General features: G+C 50.3%; 1 pseudogene; it reads left to right on the plus strand.

Annotated features, from left to right (window-relative positions):
• The first annotated feature begins 839 nt into the window (after positions 1–839).
• LOC149327349 (uncharacterized) lies at positions 840–6,892 on the plus strand (annotated as a pseudogene).
• The last annotated feature ends 11,778 nt before the right edge of the window (positions 6,893–18,670 follow it).

Consider the following 18,670-nt stretch of genomic DNA (forward strand, 5'->3'; position numbering starts at 1 on the left):
CCTTTGGTTCACTGGCTCAAAGAAAAAGTAAGAGCAGTTAGCTAAAAAGGAAAGAGAAGGACAAACAAAAGCCACGATTGATGCCGCAAGTTGAAATAACAAATAACCATGTCTGTATGTTGGGAAACGCCGCGTGGGCAGGGCTTTCAATAAGCAAGATCAATCAAGATCGGTTTTTGGTGTCCTCAAAATTTTCTTATTCGCATGGTAATTCTGACCATGATGCTAACTGTTGCTTGCGTTACGGGACTCCAGGTGCATGGGCGTTGCCACGAAATCAAATCTGAGTTAGCAGTGTTCAAGCCAAAATGTCTTTTCTAGTCTGAAAAAGACATTGTAGGTGACAAAATCCATAATGACTTCCGGCGCCGGTGGTTGTTTTGGCCAGCGGTGCCTGACAGTTTGAAAACATTTCGGGGGGGGGGGGGGGGGGAGGCTGAACGCCCTTAAGCCCCCCCTGGCTCGCCCCTGCCGATAAGATACAGCTGTTGTATACGTTTCTCTTGAGGGATATTGGCAGACTGCTATTTATGATCTGTGGGAACCTGCCATATGTGCTTCACCCCATTCTTATTCTTCTTATTCCTCTCTTATTCCTCTCTTCTTATTCCGCCCGCACATCAATATTCCGGAAGGCACTCAAGCCAAGGAGCAACCAGTCATAGTTCTGAACTTGGGCACCATGTAACTCCTGAGCTTTAATGCAGTGTTCACGGAGCAGCGAACTCATTGTGGGGTGTCCGGCCATCACCGCCGCCGTCGCTAATGCGCATGCGCGCCAAAAACTAATAAAAGGCGTGCGCCGCAACTTACGGGTGGGTTATTCTCGGCCAGCCACGCACCGACGAACATGCGGGAATAACCGCCGCGTTCGCCCCTGGAAACTTGTCTGCTCCTTCGCATGAACGCGCGCTCATGAACGCGCGCCTCTTATGAACCACGCATCACAACAACTGGCGACGAGGACGGGATAGAAGACGGCGTTCTTCAGTTTTGGAAGGCAAGTGTTTCCGAATTTCACTCCGTGAAGAAAACTATCGTTTTTGCAGTGTGCAGAACCGGTGACTGTCGTGATGACTGGGGCCGAGGCAGAAGTGACGCACTTCGCTGGGCGACTGGGCCAACTGGAACCCTTCGACGAGTCCGCCAGCGATTGGGCTTCGTACGAAGAGCGGCTTACGTCGTTCCTGATTGTCAACCGAGTACCCGACGGTGACAAGGTACACGCCTTTTTGAGCATTATCGGTCCGAAGACCTACGGGTTGTGGAAGTCATTAACTGCTCCCGACCTGCCTTCTACGAAAAATTTCGATGTCCCCAAAGAAATTTTTCAGCGACCACCTGTCTCCGAAGCCGTCCGTCATTGGAGAACGGGCCAAGTTTCACCGGAGGTGCCAACGAGAAAGCGAGTCCATATCTAGTTATGTTGCCGAGCTTCGTAAACTGTCGCAAACGTGCGAGTTTGGAAGCGCCCTTGACGAGTCCCTTCGGGACCGCTTCGTGTGTGGCCTGCTACGAGAAGACATTCAGCGAGTGCTTTTCATGGAAGACAGCAAGCTTACTTTCCAGAAAGCGGTGGAGAGGGCTCTTGCAATGGAAGCGGCTAAAAAGTGTGCTGCTGAAGCACGCGGCACCGACGCCGCAGTCAGCGATGTGCACAAGATGCAGGCTGAAGCGCAGAAAACACGCAAAAGCTGTTTTCGCTGTGGTTCGCCAAAACACACGAGTGAAGCATGCCCTCACTTGGACGCCACCTGTTTCAGTTGCAACAAAAAGGGGCATATCCAGAGAGCCTTCAGAAGCAGTGGTAAGATTTTTTCCAAGAAAAAGCAAGTGACAAAGAATGTCAAGATGCCGACAGTTGTGTCTCGAAAAGCTTCGACCCTCAGTCTTAACGGCGTGTCCGCAGCTCAGTGCGACCCTGTCACCGTACTGATGACCATCAACGGCGTCTTGGTGAACATGGAGTAGGTCACGGGAGCGGCTCTTTCCGTCATGTCAAAGATGCAGTTCCGTCAGCTCTTTCCTTCGGCTGTACTGGAGCCTACTACAGTTAAACTTCGTACCTACACAGGAACACTGATACGACCCCAGGGCGTCTCTTCGGTCAACGTTGTAATGCCGGGAAACCCGCCCGGATTCCAATTCTGCCGGCCGCTTTCTCCTACGAGCGTCCCTTTTGACAAGCCCTGGTGCTGCGCCGCAAGGCACGCGCCCTAACGCTCCCTGACAAGCCACGATGCTGCGCCGTACGGCAGCGCAGTCCTAAGGAGAAGCATCTGCAAGCAACACGCCTGGACCTGTCGCAAGAGGCCAGACAGCGAGGCGCCAGATTCCTTCTCTCCCGGACGCCACCGCGCGCGGCAAAATTTGAAGCGGTTGGCCCGCGCGATCGCTGATTGGTCCTTTCGGACTGCCGTCGAGTGCTGCCTTTGGATTGGCCAGTTCTGAGGGGCCACCGTTCCTCAGGCTATATAAGCCCCAACGCTGCAGCTTGGAAGAGTGTGACGGAGTGACCGAGTGACCGACCCACCGTGAGTCGAGTGCTGCTCACGAGTGGAGTCTGATGGTGTGACGTGCTGGTGTCTCGCTGATCGTCGCTGTGCGAGAACAGTCGCGTTGTATAGCTCTCGGCCCCCGTGCCGATGTTGAACTATATTATGCCCTGTACATAATGTATAAAGCATTTTCTTAGTCTCACCGACGCCTGACTCGGAGTCTTCGCTACCGCTAAGAGAGCTGGCAACGCTCAGTCACGAAACGGGTGGCGAGCGCAACGGGACCACCTCTATGGCACAACATTGGATGGCAGCTATGGGATCGACCGACATCAGCTACCTCGGCGCGGTGAGTGCCTGAAGTTTTCCTCAAACGCCAGACTTTCTCTAAAACAGGTTATAGTAGCTTAGAGAAAGAATTGGTGTAGCATTGCGTTAACCTTGTGTGTTTCAAGCCTAGGAAGAGTGTTTTGAAAACCAAGGGATGCTGAAGGGGTAAACAAGGCAGTGTGTGAAATTCTTGCGCGTACCGAACTAGTAGCGATATAGTAGTGTACGGCAAGTAGTTTCTAAAAGGGCAAACAGCAAGAGGCAGTGTGAACGATGGAGAGTTACAAGGTTAAAGAACTTCTCCAAATTTGTGAGGAGTTGGGCATTGATTTGGGCTCAACAAAAAGAAAGAATGCGATCCTTGAGGTCATGAGGACTGCGGACGTGACGGCTGAGGAAGCCGAAGAGGCCTGGGCTGATATCAATGAAAGGCGTGAACGGGAGGAAAAGAGAGAAAAGGAACGTCGCGAGGAGGAAATGAAAGAAAAAGAGATGCGAGAGCGCCAGGCGCTTAGAGAGCACGAGGTTAAAATGAAAGAGCTGGAGCTCCGAAAAACCTCGCCAGCGCCTAGTCTTGCTTCGACGACGGTTCCCTCTAACGCTCCAAAAATACGCGACCAACTGCCGCCCTTTGTAGTCGGCGAGGATGTGGCTAAATACCTCGTTAAATTTGAGCACGTGTGCGAACGGAATGGTATTGAGCGATCCCTCTGGGCACAGAATCTGTTAGCCTTGCTTCCCGGGGAGGCATCTGACGTGATAACTTGCTTATCGAAAGAGGCGTTTGAGAGCTACAGTGATGTGAAGGAGGCGCTATTGCGAAAGTACAAACTGTCGCCCGAAGCTTTCCGGCAGAGGTTCCGGTATGCACAGAAGGGCAGGGAGTCACATGTTGACTTCGCGTTTCGTCTAAAAGCCGACCTGGTTGAATGGCTGAAAGGCGAAGAGGTTTACGACGACCGCGATAAAGTCGTCGAATGCATCGCGTTAGAACAGTTCTACCGTTGCATTGATGAGGATGTCAAACTCTGGCTGCAAGATAGGCTAAAGGAGGTTAAGCTAGACAAGGCAGCAGAATTAGCTGGAGAGTATTACCTCCGCCGCAGCTTGCACAGCAGGGCAGTGCGTGTAGAAAAAGCAGATAAGAGAGACGGGTTTTCAAGGAAGCCCGACTAACGGAAGCAAATCAAGCGTCGCGAGTTTCGGAAAGACGAGTCCCTTACCAAAGAAACTGTGAAGGAAGGGCAGAATGCATCTCAGAATGCTAGCGATGGTCCCAAGCAGCGAAACGATGCGACGCGTTCTTTTGAAAAACGGAAGCCGTTAATCTGCCACAACTGCAAAAAGCAAGGGCACATCGCGGCGAACTGCCAAGAGAAAGTTGCTTTTGCAACGATACGGGAAACAAACAAAAACATGCGACTGTTGGAGCCATACATGCAGGAAATTAAAGTAAACGGCAAGAAGTGCAGAGCACTTCGGGACTCGGCAGCAACTATGGACGTCGTCCACCCGTCTTTCGTCTCCTCTAGTGACTTTATAGGAGAATGCGCTTGGATACGGCAAGTGGCCGAGGATGAGAGTGTCTGCTTACCGATCGCAGCGGTCATCATTGAAGGAGAGTTTGGAAAACTTAACACAGAAGCCGCTGTGTCTGCCGCCCTTCCGGAGCACTTTCCCTACCTGTTCTCAAATAGCTCGGAGCAGATGCTGAAGGATCAGGGCAAATCATTCTTTGCCGACGTGGCGTACATGGCCCTCACGCGATCCAAAGCGCGCCAACTGTCGAGGGAACTGGACTTTGAGTCGGTGAACGAACAGCCGTGCGGCACGCGGAGCGATCAAGGTAACTTGAGTGGCGGGCAGACACGGGAGATGCAGAGCTCGGAGACTGGCTTGGGAGAGCGCGGTTTGGACGAGACTGAGAGTGATACGTGCCCTGCTAGCCGCGATCTAGACACGACGCCGCAGTTAGGCGACGCGGGCTCCATACTCGCTCCGGTTTCCGCCAGCTGGCAGGAGCTGGCCGCAGTTGAAAAGGAAACGCTCATTCGCGAGCAGCAGCAAGACTGCTCAATAGCCGATCTGATGAAGAGCGTCAGACTGGGAGTGGAGACAAAGAGGGTTTCATTTTACGAGAGATCTGGCTTATTGTATCGCTGCTACACCGATAAGCAGGGTCGCAAATATGAGCAGATTTTGATCCCTCGAAAATATCGCTGTCAGTTACTGGAACTCGCGCACGAAAATGCGTGGGCAGGGCATCTTGGCTTAAAAAAGACCAAGGCTAGATTGGCTCAGGAGTTTTATTGGCCGTATTGTTGGAAGGACGTCGAACAATTCGTGCGATCTTGCGAAACCTGCCAGAGAGTGGGCAAATCCACTGACAAGTGGAAGGCGCCGATGAAGTTAGTGCCAGTCATAACAGAACCTTTTCGGCTACTGGTAATTGATATTGTAGGTCCTTTGCCAGAATCAACGAACGGGTGTAGGTATGTTCTGACGGCCCTGTGCGTCGCGACCAAGTTCCCGGAGGCGGTACCACTTAAGGAGCTAAATTCTTCCCAGGTCGTGGACGCTCTGCTCTCAATGTTCGCACGCGTCGGGTTCCCTTCTGAGATCCAGTGCGACAATGGCAGCGTCTTCACCAGCTGCCTAACTTCTACCTTTTTGGAAAGATGCTGCATTAAAGTGGTGCACAGTTCTATCCATCACCCGCAATCTAATCCAGTAGAGCGAATGCATTCGGTGCTGAAGCGCATATTGAGAGCCCTGTGCTTTGAGCGTCACTGTGACTGGGAGGCCTGCATTCCCGCCGCTATGTTCGCCTTGAGGTCTGCTCCCCATGAGAGCACAGGCTTTAGCCCCGCGGAGCTCGTGTATGGCCGAAGCCTTAGAACTCCGCTGCGCATGTTGCGAGAGTCTTGGAAAGGCAGTGATGACGACCCAAATGTAGTCTCCTACGTCCTCGACCTTCTTCAGAGGCTCGGGAAGACAAAAGATATTGTAGAGAGGCACATGAAGGCGGCGCAAATCTTGTCAAAGGGATATTACGACAAGTCAGCAAAAAAACGCACCTTCGAAGTAGGTAGTCAAGTGATGTTGCTGCGTCCGTCGAAGAAAAACAAGCTCGAGGTTCACTGGGAAGGACCCGCGAAGGTTGTATCGAAGCTTTCCGATACCAACTACGAAGTGAAATTAGGGAGACGGCGCAACAAAATTTATCACAGCAACTTGATGAAGCTCTACATTCAGCGTCACGCGATTGTAAGCATGACGATAAATGCTGCCGATGAGGAAGGGGCGGAAATCCTGGCGACAGCTGACATGAAAGATTGTGGTTTAGAGCTAATGTTGGAACAGCTGACTTTGGACGCGCGTCTAAGTACCACCCAAAAGGAGGATTTAAAGGGAATAGTTTCCGAGTTTAAGGAGGTTTTTTCGAACCGTCCCGGAAAGACCGCGGTCTTAGAGCACGACATCGAGCTAACATCTTAGCAACCGATCCGCAGTAAACCGTATCGTTGTTCACCCGTGCAGAAAAAAATCATGGCTGAGGAGATTCAGCGCATGCGTGACTTGGGGGTTATAGTGCCAAGTGAGAGCGACTACACATCGCCCCTGATACTTGTCCAGGTTCCGGGAAAGGATCCGAGGCCATGCGTCGATTATCGGCGTCTGAACGCGATCACCCGAGATCAGACATATCCGATACCGAACCTAGAAGAAAGAGTGGAGACGGTGTCGAAGTCAAATTATATATCTACGCTGGACCTCGTGCGAGGCTATTGGCAAGTACCCCTTACGGAACGGGCTAGCCGTTGCGCCGCGTTCGTTTCCCCGTTCGGAACCTTCCGCCCACTCATGCTGAGCTTCGGACTTAAAAACGCGCCGTATTGTTTCTCTAGCCTGATGGACAGAGTGCTTCATAGTTTGGGCGAGTTTGCATTGCCATACCTCGACGATGTTGCCATCTTTTCGGATACTTGGGAAGAACATCTCGAGCACTTGCGAGTCGTATTTTGCAGGTTGAAAGAGACAGGCCGTACTGTGAAACCAGCTAAATGTCACCTAGGTTACAGTGAAGTGACTTATTTGGGCCATGTGGTGGGGCGCGGCCGGCGTAGACCTTCCGACATCAAGGTAGCCGCTATTGTAAACTATCCCCGGCCAACCGCTAAGACGGATATAAGGGCTTTTTTAGGTTTAGCTGGATATTACCAACACTATGTGAGAGACTACTCTGACCTTGCCAACCCGCTGACAGACGCGCTTCGAAAATCGGAGCCCGTTAAGGTGACGTGGGACTCGCAGGAAGAGAATGCGTTCCAAATGATGAAACAAGCCTTGAGCCATAAGCCGGTTCTAACGGCACCAGACTTTCCGAAAGGTTTCATCTTTGAATGTTACGCGAGCGATCGCGGAATGGAAGCGGTGCTATGCCAAGATGATGCTAGTGGTCATGAACGACCAATTTTGTATTTGAGTTGCAAACTACGCTGTAGGGAAGAGGCAGAGGAGAGAGAGTGCGCCTGCCTTGTGTGGGCAGTTCAGAAGCTGGCTTGTTATGTATCCGGTTCTGAGTTGGTTGTGGAAACGGACCATTGCCCTCTGGCCTGGTTAAGTAAAGCGGTCGTTTGCTGAGGTGGAGCAGGACCCTCCAACTGCAAAATCTCATTGTCCGCTATAAGAAGGGAAGGTTGAACGCGAACGCCGATGCTCTAAGTCGTGCATTCTAGGCCTCGCTTCTTTCAGTGACCTCCTCGTTACTTACCTTCTCTCGCTTTGCAACAAACTGTCATGTTCGAAGGAAGAAAGGGGCAAAAATGAATGACCTCATTTGCTTCCTCAGTAGTGTGTTTTCGGTCCAAACGATTTCAAGGGGACCAATCTGATTTTCATTATTATTGTTGATTATTAAGTGCTCCTGCTATTTTGATGTGTTGATACTTTGCAAAATGGTTGTTTGAACCTTGTGTACCAGATCGTACACATGCCTCTTGTTGCAGCGGGAATAAATGGGGACATCAATTTAGTTAGGTTAATTTGGATTATGGCTTCGTCTGGTGTTTGATGGGAGACAGAGGGCACTTGCTTGTGTTGGGTGTTGCCTTTTGCCGGTCGGTTTTGTAGTCTGCAGAACGACCAACCATGACCAGTGGTGAGAAGCAAGGGGATCGGAACGACCTCAGCGAAGCTGGTCGAGGTGCCTTGGCGACAACGAGGTGAACAGAGCTCCTGGCCTGCGAGTGGGACCTGGTGCTCGTGAAGCTACCTGGACTGGACGTGAACTTGGAAGAGCCTGACGAAGATGCGCGCCTGGCATCCGAGCCACGTGGAAGCAGCTCGTCTTCCCGGCGCCTTATCTGATGGCGGGGATGCTGTCATGCCGGGAAACCCGCCCGGATTCCAATTCTGCCGGCCGCTTTCTCCTACGAGCGTCCCTTTTGACAAGCCCTGGTGCTGCGCCGCATGGCACGCGCCCTAACGCTCCCTGACAAGCCACGATGCTGCGCCGTACGGCAGCGGAGTCCTAAGGAGAAGCATCTGCAAGCAACACGCCTGGACCTGTCGCAAGAGGCCAGACAGCGAGGCGCCAGATTCCTTCTCTCCCGGACGCCACCGCGCGCGGCAAAATTTGAAGCGGTTGGCCCGCGCTATCGCTGATTGGTCCTTTCTGACTGCCGTCGAGTGCTGCCTTTGGATTGGCCAGTTCTGAGGGGCCACCGTTCCTCAGGCTATATAAGCCCCAACGCTGCAGCTTGGAAGAGTGTGACGGAGTGACCGAGTGACCGACCTACCGTGAGTCGAGTGCTGCTCACGAGTGGAGTCGGATGGTGTGACGTGCTGGTGTCTCGCTGATCGTCGCTGTGCGAGAACAGTCGCGTTGTATAGCTCTCGGCCCCCGTGCCGATGTTGAACTATATTATGCCCTGTACATAATGTATAAAGCATTTTCTTAGTTTCACCGACGCCTGACTCGGAGTCTTCGCTACCGCTAAGAGAGCTGGCAACGCTCAGTCACGAAACGGGTGGCGAGCGCAACGGGACCACCTCTATGGCACAACAACGTGCAGCAAGGCGACCATTCTGCAATTCTTCCACTCTACGTCGTAGACCACAAGGGACCACCTCTACTGGGCCGGGAGTGGCTCCGCGCCGTCCGGTTGGAGTGGGCGAAAATCTGGAACCTGAACAACATTACAAGGTCAGACACTTCTACTCATATCAACGTTAAAAAGAGGCTTGACGCATTGCTGGGGAAGTACAAACCCCTTTTCAAAGACAAGTTAAGCGAGATAACGGAAGAGCGCGCCGAACTTTTTCTTAAACCTGGTATGAAGCCGAGATTCCTAAAAGCCAGGAATGTTCCGTTCACGTTGCAAAAAGCTTTCGACGCTGAATAGGCCAAAATGGAACAACTGGGAATTATTATCGTCGGTTATGACGTCATAATTCGCTACGCCTGCGGTACCCGTAATCAAGCAAGATGGTAGCATACCGATTTGCGGCGACTACAAGACGACCGTTAACCGTGCCTTGACGTCGACCGTTACCCATTACCAAAGGTGGACGACCTGTTCACAGCCTTGTCTGGGGGTAAGCATTTCTCGATGATTGATCTCAGCCAGGCCTATCAGCAAGTGGTGATGTCTGAGTCCTCAAAACAATACCTCACGTTAAATACGCGAAAAGGATTGTTTGCTGCTAATCTACTCGCGTTTGGAATTTCGTTCGCACCTGAGATTTTCCAAAGAATAATTGACACCATGCAGAAGGGCTTGCACGGCGTTTGCTGCTACCTACACGACATTCTGGTCACTGGTAAAAGTGACAAAGAGCATTTCACAATCTGGAAGCTGTGTTAAAACGACTTTTTCAAAGAGGCGTTCGTGTCAAGAAAGACAAGTGCTCGTTTTTCCAACAGGACCTTCGCTACCTCGGACACAGAATCAGCGCACAAGGCATCTCGGCAACGACGGAGAAGGTTGACGCACTCCTCAAGGCTCCAGCCCCCAACAACACGCAGCAGCTGCAGTCGTTCCTGGAAGTCGTCAATCTCTACGGCAAGTTCCTTCCTAACCTAACAACGCTGGCACAACCATTTTTCAGGCTGCTACGTAAAAACGCCCCGTGGTGCTGGGATGAGCGTTGCCAGGAAGCTTTCATCAAGATAAAGAGCCTGCTAGCCTCTCCGCCGATTTTGGCGCACTACGACCCGTGCAAACCGTTGCAGCTATCATGCGACGCATCGCACTATGGTTTAGGCGCGGTTCTTTCTCTTGTTTCGGATGACGGCAAGCACAAAGGCAATCGCTTTCGCTTCACGTACCTTGACCGATGCCGAAAAGAAATACAGCCAGCTTGAGAAAGAGGCCCTTGCAATAATATTTGGTGTGAAGAAGTTTTATTTCTACATTTTCGGTCGTTCGTTCACGTTAGTCACCGACCATAAACCGCTTCAAACAATCTTAGGCCCGAAAACCGGTATTCCGACTATCGCAGCAGCGCGTTTGCAGCGCTGGGCTGTCACACTGTCATCGTACCGGAACTCGCTTATCTTCAGAAAATCAAGCGAGAACGCTGAAGCCGATTTCTGTTCGCGCCTGCCGCTCTCAGTGGTGAAAGACGAAACACAAGAAAGGCAGGAAACTTTTTATTCATTGCGGTTGCAATAAATTCCAGTTTCAAGCCAGGACATTGCCCGAACAACATCTCGGGACCCCTTGCTTTGTAGAGTGATAGATTTCATAAACGTGGGGTGGCCGGCGTCTGTGACTGAAAAAGAATCGAAGCCTTTTTTTGACAGACGCAACGAGCTCACAGTTCACCAAGGCTGCATCATGTTCGGGATGCGAGTGATCGTGCCGGCAAAGTTGCGCAACTTGCTGCTGGACGAACTCTACGAGGGGCACCCAGGCATCGTGCGCAGCAAGCAACTGGCGCGCATCTACGTGTGGTGGCCGTCCATCGAGGCGGACCTCGAGCATCCTGTCAAGGCCTGCGTAAGTTGTCAAGAACAGCGTTCCGAGCCGTGCAAAGCGCCCCTGCATCCTTGGTCGTGGCCAACATTAGAGATCTTGCTGGCCCCTTTTTGAACGCAATGTTTCTTGTAATCGTGGACGCGCATTCCAAGTGGTCGGAAGTGTTTGTTATGCGCTCGACTACCTCGGACGCTACAGTTGACAAACTGAGAGGGCTGTTTGCGTGGTTTGGTTTCCCAGAAACCATGGTCACTGATAACGACCCGCAGTTTACTTCCGAAGAGTTCAAACTTTTTGTGAAAGAATTGGGCTGTCGTCACGTGCTTACTGCACCGTATCATCCCAGCTCAAACGGGCTTGCAGAGCGTTTCATTCAGCCACTTAAAAACGCTCTTCGTAAGTCTAGCGGAGCGGACACATTACATCTGAGGCTTCACAAGTTTTTGCTTACCTATCGTAACTCGCCCCATGCGACAAAAACTGAGTCACCAGCAAACTTGCTACTAGGACGACGGCTGCGAAATAGACTCGATGTTGTCAAGCCAGCGGTGGGAGGAAGGGTTGCATATAATCAGTTCAAGCAATCCGTGGCTCGCCCACGTCGCGATCGTGACATAGCAGTCGGTGACCAAGTGCTGGCTAGCAATTTTTGAGGCAGACCAAACTGGGTCCCTAGTGTTGTTGTGGGGCAGTGCGGCCCTTTGTCTTTTACCGTTCGTGCTACCACACCCAGAGGCAGTTTCACCTGGCGTCGTCACAAGGACCAGCTGCTCGCGCGGACCAAGGATCCGGACCGCGAGGCATCCAACCAGGAGGGAGACGAGTTCCTGGCGTTTCCACCAAGCGTCGACCCCGTGACATCCTCCGCCCCTACCACCAGTGGTCCTGCCGCTTCGCAAGCGTTCCATACGGCGAGTGCAAGACGCTACCTGACCAGAGACCGTCGACCACCGGACAGATATCAAGCTGGAGTTTAGCTTGTTAAATTAGCCGATATAATAGGGGAGGGATGTGGTGTCCGGCTATCACCACCGCCGTCGCTAATGCGCATGCGCGCCAAAAACTAATAAAAGGCGTGCGCCGCAACATACGGGTGGGTTATTCTCTGCCAGCCACGCACCGACGAACATGCGGGAATAAACGCCGCGTTCGCCCCTGGAAACTTGTCTGCTCCTTCGCATGAACGCGCGCTCATGAACGCGCGCGCAACTTGCCTGCTCCTTCGCAGGAAAGCGCGCGTCTGATGAACCACGCATCACAACAAATTGAATGCAGCGATTTTACGTGTTATCCATCAAACTTCTTTCTCATACGTTTAACAGTCTTATTAATGTGAAAAGTTGACACGGAATTCGGGAATATTGCATTATAGGCAGAACTTTTCTAGTGTAAGTCGTGATCTCGATGTCCATTTGAAGTGTCTGCGGTAGTATGTCCCAAAAAACAAAGGATCACGACAAAACACAAATCTTTTCACCCTTCAATGGTATCTTATTCCTCGCATCAGCAGTAATCCACTAATAACGGCGCAAACGTACCTTTCACGCGAAGGCAGGTCCTAACGCGTAAGGTCCAAGTTTGGAGTCTAAAAAGGTTCTTGCGACATACTCAGTCTAAATTCCCTAAACTGATTTTACTACACAGATGTCAGGAAAGGAAGGTAAGCCTGCAGATATATGGATAGAAGAACCAATGAGAGATCAGTGCTTATGCATTCAGCCTGCTGTGAAGGGTGCACAGGTGTTCTTCGTAAAGCGAATAGCGACCAAAGCGAATGTAACAGCACAGAATTCTCTCTCAGCCATGTCCAGGAAAGACAGATGGGCGCTTATTCGCCTATCAAGCTGGTTGGTTTGTGGCTCTCAAAAGTAAAAACTCTGACACCAGTTGCTGCACAAAAAGCGCACGACAGATTCGGCAGGCTCTATCAATGGTGTAACAAATTCTCTCGTCGCATAGGCTTCCTTTTATAGCGCCCGAAAAAGACAAAAATTTATGTAGCGCATGTAGCTCCTTCCTCGCAAAAAGCAGCACTAGCAACTGTGTCGCAACACAACGTCGCAGTGGTGTTAAAAGTTGTCGCCATGCAGACACGAAGTGTTCCCCATCCGTTCCAGGCTGCTTTCTTTTATCATACCCTTTTTATCAGAACAAAAGAAAGCGACGGCATCAGCACGGGGCAAAATCCTAATTTTACATTCTACAACCGAGAAACGACGATTAGCTGTGTTTTTGAAGATACTGAGCTCTAGAGGCTTGAGATATATACCGCGAGTTACAAAGGCGAAATGTTAGCCCCCGCAGTGGCTCAATGGTTATGGTGCTCAGCTGCCGACCCAAAAGACGCAGGTTCGTTCCCGGCCGCGAGGGTCGCATTTCGATGGTGGCAAAATGCTAGAGGCCGGTGTAATGTGCGTTGAGACCCAGGAGGTAAAAATTATTCGGCGGTCTCCACTATGGCTACGGCGTCCCTCACACTATGAGGCGCTTTGGGTCGTTGAACGCCCTTAAGCAAACCGAAGGTGTGGTGCAAAAGGTTATTTAAATTAAGTACATTTGGTAAGTTCTTGGTTCTTTGGGAGAGCTGGTATTCCCAGGAGGCTCTCCGACTAGGTGGGCGATGGGCAGTTGAGGGAATCTCACATGTTTTCATACCATTTGGTAAGCACGACGCAAGCCACAATGATGCCGCAAGGCATTGTTAAGTGCTGTAGGACACCGCCAGGATGGAGCCTGCGCCTGGAGCATGTCGTTGGCCCCTGAAGTGATGCGGTTTCCGTTGCGCGAAGGGCGAAATCTATACTAATTTATCGTAAGGACAAGGGTTTGACAGACACCCTTTCAAGACCTTAAGTGTTTGTGAGTGCGCGAGTGTCGTGCAGGCTTGATTTCCCGTTTCCTCTTTTATTTTTTCCTTTTCTTTCGCCTGTTCATCACCCTCGTCCGGAATAGCATGCCAGGTTAACCAGGCACACCTCTCCTGTGATCCCTAAAACCTCTTTCTCTCTCTCTGTCCAGTACCTCTTCGATTTGTCCTGGAGAAAAAAAAACATGCATCTGCGGGCATCTTGAGGCTGCGTGACGAGCAAGCAGAAAGAACAGACACCACAGGGCGTGTTGTGCCTGTTCTTTCTGCTGCTTCCTCCCATTCGGATATTTTTTCTAAGAGACCTGTAGTGATCCCGGACGCGTAAGGTTGGACACTATCGGCGTGCTCGATGCTTTGATTCCAGAGCCTCCTTGCAGCCAAAATGCGGTTGTAACGCATGGCTGAGAATAAATACTACTGCAGGAGTCATTCTTCTAGTACTTCGTTTTTGAGCCTGGGACACGTTAACAAAAAGGAAGAGTACACATGCGATACAGGACAGATCTCTGTTCTATTCAGGGTGTCGAACCGGAACCGAACCTGAACCCGATACGGGAGCCGAACCCGAATTTTCACCCGGAACCGGAGCCGAAGCGAACCCATATTTTTTTCGCCATCTTGGAACTGAACCCGAACCGGAACGATTCAAAGGAACCGTTCCGAACCGGTTCGGAGCTCGGTTCAGCCCTGCTTTTTTTTGCAACCCGGCGTACTTGTTTTTTTTTTTTTCAGACAAAATGAGATAGCCTAGCGCGTAGATTTACCCATCCAAAAGTGTCTGCGCTGGAAAGTGGGAGAATGGCACCAAGTATATGAGACAACAAAACTGAATGAAGTATGGTGTGTGGAAAAAACCTAATTGACTGTTGTGTAATGTACTAGCGCCAATTCTAAAGAATTGTAAGTCAGGTTTATGTGAAATCTTGAGTTATTACTGCTCCTCCCTTTCATGTTTGCGTATGGTTTTAATCAAATTGTTAGCAGTGATCTAACTGAATAACAGAATAAAGGGCTATAGACACCACATTTTTGGTTGGGTATTTTCTTCTTTCAAACGATGATTTCGGCATTGGAATACATGGAGCACCCCGTGGCATTTGCCTACAGCCAATAAATAATTTGTACTCGAATTTCTTCGTGACGTTGTTTTAATTTCATCAACGGAACGATGGCTGTTACCAGTATTGAATTTAGGTTACATGAGACACGAAATAAAACTGCAATGTTACTGCTAATAAGTCGTTTGTTGTGATATTAGCTTTTGACGCCGGCTGCTTTATGTGCAGTAGTTAGTCAAAACGAAGTATCAGCGTCTATAACACAGTTTTGCACGCCTCACGTGACAGTTCAACTACAAGTCACAGCATTCTTTGGTTGATGAAACCGAAACAGCATGGGAGAATAAATTCTTTTCTAAACTATTCAGCGGCCCTAAACGAATGCCACATGGTGATCTAGGTATCCTAATATCTAAGTCATCGTTTGAAAGGAGAAAACAAGAAATAAAATTTATGTGCACAGTCATTTAAGCACCGATTGAGAATGCCTTCCCTTTCTTTGTGTCATTTACCACAAATATATGAAACACTAGCACAACGACCCAACAATGCTGTGGCACCGGTTTTTGGGAAAAGGAAATGGCGCAGTAACAGCGTCAAGGGAAGGGGGAAGGTGGGAGTGAAAGAAGAGAGAGAAATAGGTGCTGTGGTGGAGGTATCCGGTATATTTGGACAACTAGAGACTTCAACATGCACTGACACCACACAGCACACGGGTGTCTTTTGCGTTTTCCTCCATCGAAACGCCGCCCGGTTCGAACCCGGGTACACCGAATAAGTAGCCGAGCGTCAGAAACACTGAGCCACCGCAGTGAGTAGAGCAACATTTACTTTTACAAGCGTTCGTTGTCTCCGACCGCAGGTACTAAATAAAACCCCTCACGATGGGTCAGTGGTGCTATGAAGAAAAAAAAGGCAGCGGCGGCTGTGGAGCTCGGCTACTGATCCAAGGTTGCGGGTTCGATCCTGGCCTCGAGGGCCGCATTTCGATGGAGACGAAATGCAAAAACGGGCGTGCGCTGCCGCACGTTGAAAAGTTGGCAGTGGTTTGAATCTTCTAAACCTAGCTATCGAGAGTGAGAGCGGAAGGGGCCTAAGGGACCTACCCCAATCACCTCTCTCCAAATATTTAATGGATGATAACTATTTTTGGCCACCATCATCATTACTCTCGGTTACGCTCAGTTAGACGCCTGAAACGCCCACTGTCAGCCGTGCTCTCATCCATGGCGAAACTGCATTAGAAAGCGGCGTCGCATCCTTTTAAGCGAACTCCGAGTCACGTGCCCAATCACATGACCACATCTGGAGAAGCGGCGGTCGGAGCAGCGGCGAGTCACGTGGTCTGGCGTCACAGCCACACCTCCGGCGCTTCTCCTGCTGAAGGTCAAAGTGCAGCACTCGATAACCTTGGCGAAATATGACGTGGTAGAGCTCTCGCTCCAAAACTCCAGCTGGTTACGTTAATCTGGAGTCCTCCACTACAGCGTCCATCGTATAGAGCCCGTGTCTACTCGACACGTTAAACCGAAGGTATTACTACTGTTATTTCCAAATAAAGGATGGATAAATTGATGCAGCTTCTTTTTTTTAGAATCCGAATATTCTTTTTTGCACGCGACGGAAAAAAGCAAGGAAAGGCAGTCTCTTGGCAGTGGTGGAGCTATACTTATAAGAAAAAAATTAAATACCGATTACACAAAGGGGCGATGCCGAAATGCATGCGTTCGCTGGCATGTGATAGTGATTGCGCCCAGAAAGATGCTACAGCAATGAAATGCAACTGCGATGAAATGATTTCGTTACGCCGATTCGCTCAACGGTTCTGCTCATAAAAAAATGATGCCAGTCGCTAGCAGGCTGCTTCATCACACTGTTCTCAGACTGCTTGATCTTGGATTCTCTGTCTGGCACCTTATAACTACTTTTCGCTGTCATACTTCCGTTTCTTGGTGTCTGAGGCGCGAGGCTTATGCTCGTCACACACACACGCACACACACGCACAAACGCACACGCACGCACACACGCACGCACACACACACAAGCACACACACACACACGCGCAATTTTTGTCCGTGCAAAAACGAAGCGCCTCAACCTAACCTATCCAAGCGTGCTTTTTTTTCTCATCATACTCTTTTTATCAGAATAACAGAGGTCGACGTCATCATAATAAGTCATAGTCGTAATTTCTCACTGTACTTGCTAGAATCCACGATTAGCTGTTTTTTTTTAGATACTGACCTACAGGGGCTCGGATATATATAACGCGAGTCACAAAGGCTATATCGACGAGGAGATTTCAATAAAATATGTTTTGGTATGCTCAGGGTGTTAAGGAGAGCTAGTGCTCCCACGAGGCTCTCGCTCGGTGGGGAATGGATGGTGGAGGGGTTCTCGCATATTCTCGTACCATCTAGGAAATGTGGGGGGGGGGAGGTGACTGGAAAGTCGGTTTCGGGACGACGAAAAGGTGTCTGTCTGTATACAGGTGCCGATACATGGCAGCTTCGTTTGTCAGTAGTGCGCGGGAATGTAGAGGCCGGGTGCGGTGGTCATGTCGGCGCCCGCGTAACTGCAATGTACGAAAAATTCGCGACTGACTCGAGCTTCAAGGAGACCAATTTCTCGCGCGACAGGGTCTCTGAAATTGCTCAAGCTGGAGAGTTTAGTAGATGCGAAATCCACGGGCTTTTCACCTCATACATCATCAGACGGCTTATAGCATACACATAGCCGTACATTATATTTCGAATTTATTTCATTTTTCGGCTCTTGCCGTAAATTCTTCTTTTTGCCGCGGACAATAAATAAAGTGGACAAAGTGAGAGAATCTTGCACTAAACAAATTTTTGCATTTTTTTATTTTATATATCGATGCCACAGAAAAAGTAAACACCATAACAAGGTTGATTAAAACCCATCTGCATTCTAAATTTTGTTTTGCCCTGAACCCATTTGAACCCGTTTTAACCGGTTCAGTACGGTCCGAACCGGTTCGATCCGGAACGGAATGTCGCTCTGGAGCCGAACCCGGAGCTGAACCCGAAAGGTGTGAACCCGAACCTGAACCGAACCCGAAAAAATTCCGGTTCGACACCCTGGTTCTATTACCTCTCAGCTATGGGGTATAAAGCCATATGCGAATGCATGTGTACAGTACGGTCTACTGTTAAAGGGAACAGGCGATCGCGTGTCGTCCGCGCTTCGCGGAGCGCTGCCGCCGAGAACTTGTGGGAATTGTCGGCACAAGACGCATGCGCAGTAAGCATGACGGCTGGTCACTCCGCGCATGCGCCTGATGCCGGCTATTCTCGCCGCATCCAGGCGGCAGGGCTTCCTGAAGCGCAGAGCACACGCGATCGCATGTTCCCTTTAACAATGGACCGTAGTGTACACCGCTTCGCCGTCTTCCTGATAGCATTGCATATCTGCCATCGGTTAATAATGGTAGGAGCACAAAGAACAATCCTGAACACACGAACGGTTTGCGAATGTGCCGCCGGATACTTTTGTATCTTGATCCCCAGCCGCACATAGATATTCCTGCTCCAACAACTATCCAAATGATCCTAAAATCACGTTTGCGCAAAGATGCACGCAATTCATGCATAGTTTCATGCAGTGCACTTGGCAGGAATGTGACTGGCCGCTTTGGTCCTTTAACACCGGCATAACTGTATCCACTGAAAGCGATGAGTGATCAGAAAGCGCATTAGTTAGAGCTCGCAATCGTAACAGTGTCTTCCAAAGAGGAAGTTCGATAAGAGGGTGCGAATATGTGGTATTGAAGACGAGAATGTGAGCGGGCCCCTTGTTATTCTAGTTCGTCGCGCAAAATTGTTGGCCATTAGTGCAAGAAATGACAGGAGGAATTTCACTGATGGATGTTTGGAAGCGCCCTTTTCAGCGAGGGCGGTGCCGCTTGT

The sequence above is a fragment of the Amblyomma mixtum genome, chromosome 10 (genome assembly GCF_055824585.1).
Source record: "Amblyomma mixtum isolate Tamu chromosome 10, ASM5582458v1, whole genome shotgun sequence".
NCBI classification, from domain to species: Eukaryota; Metazoa; Arthropoda; class Arachnida; order Ixodida; family Ixodidae; genus Amblyomma; species Amblyomma mixtum.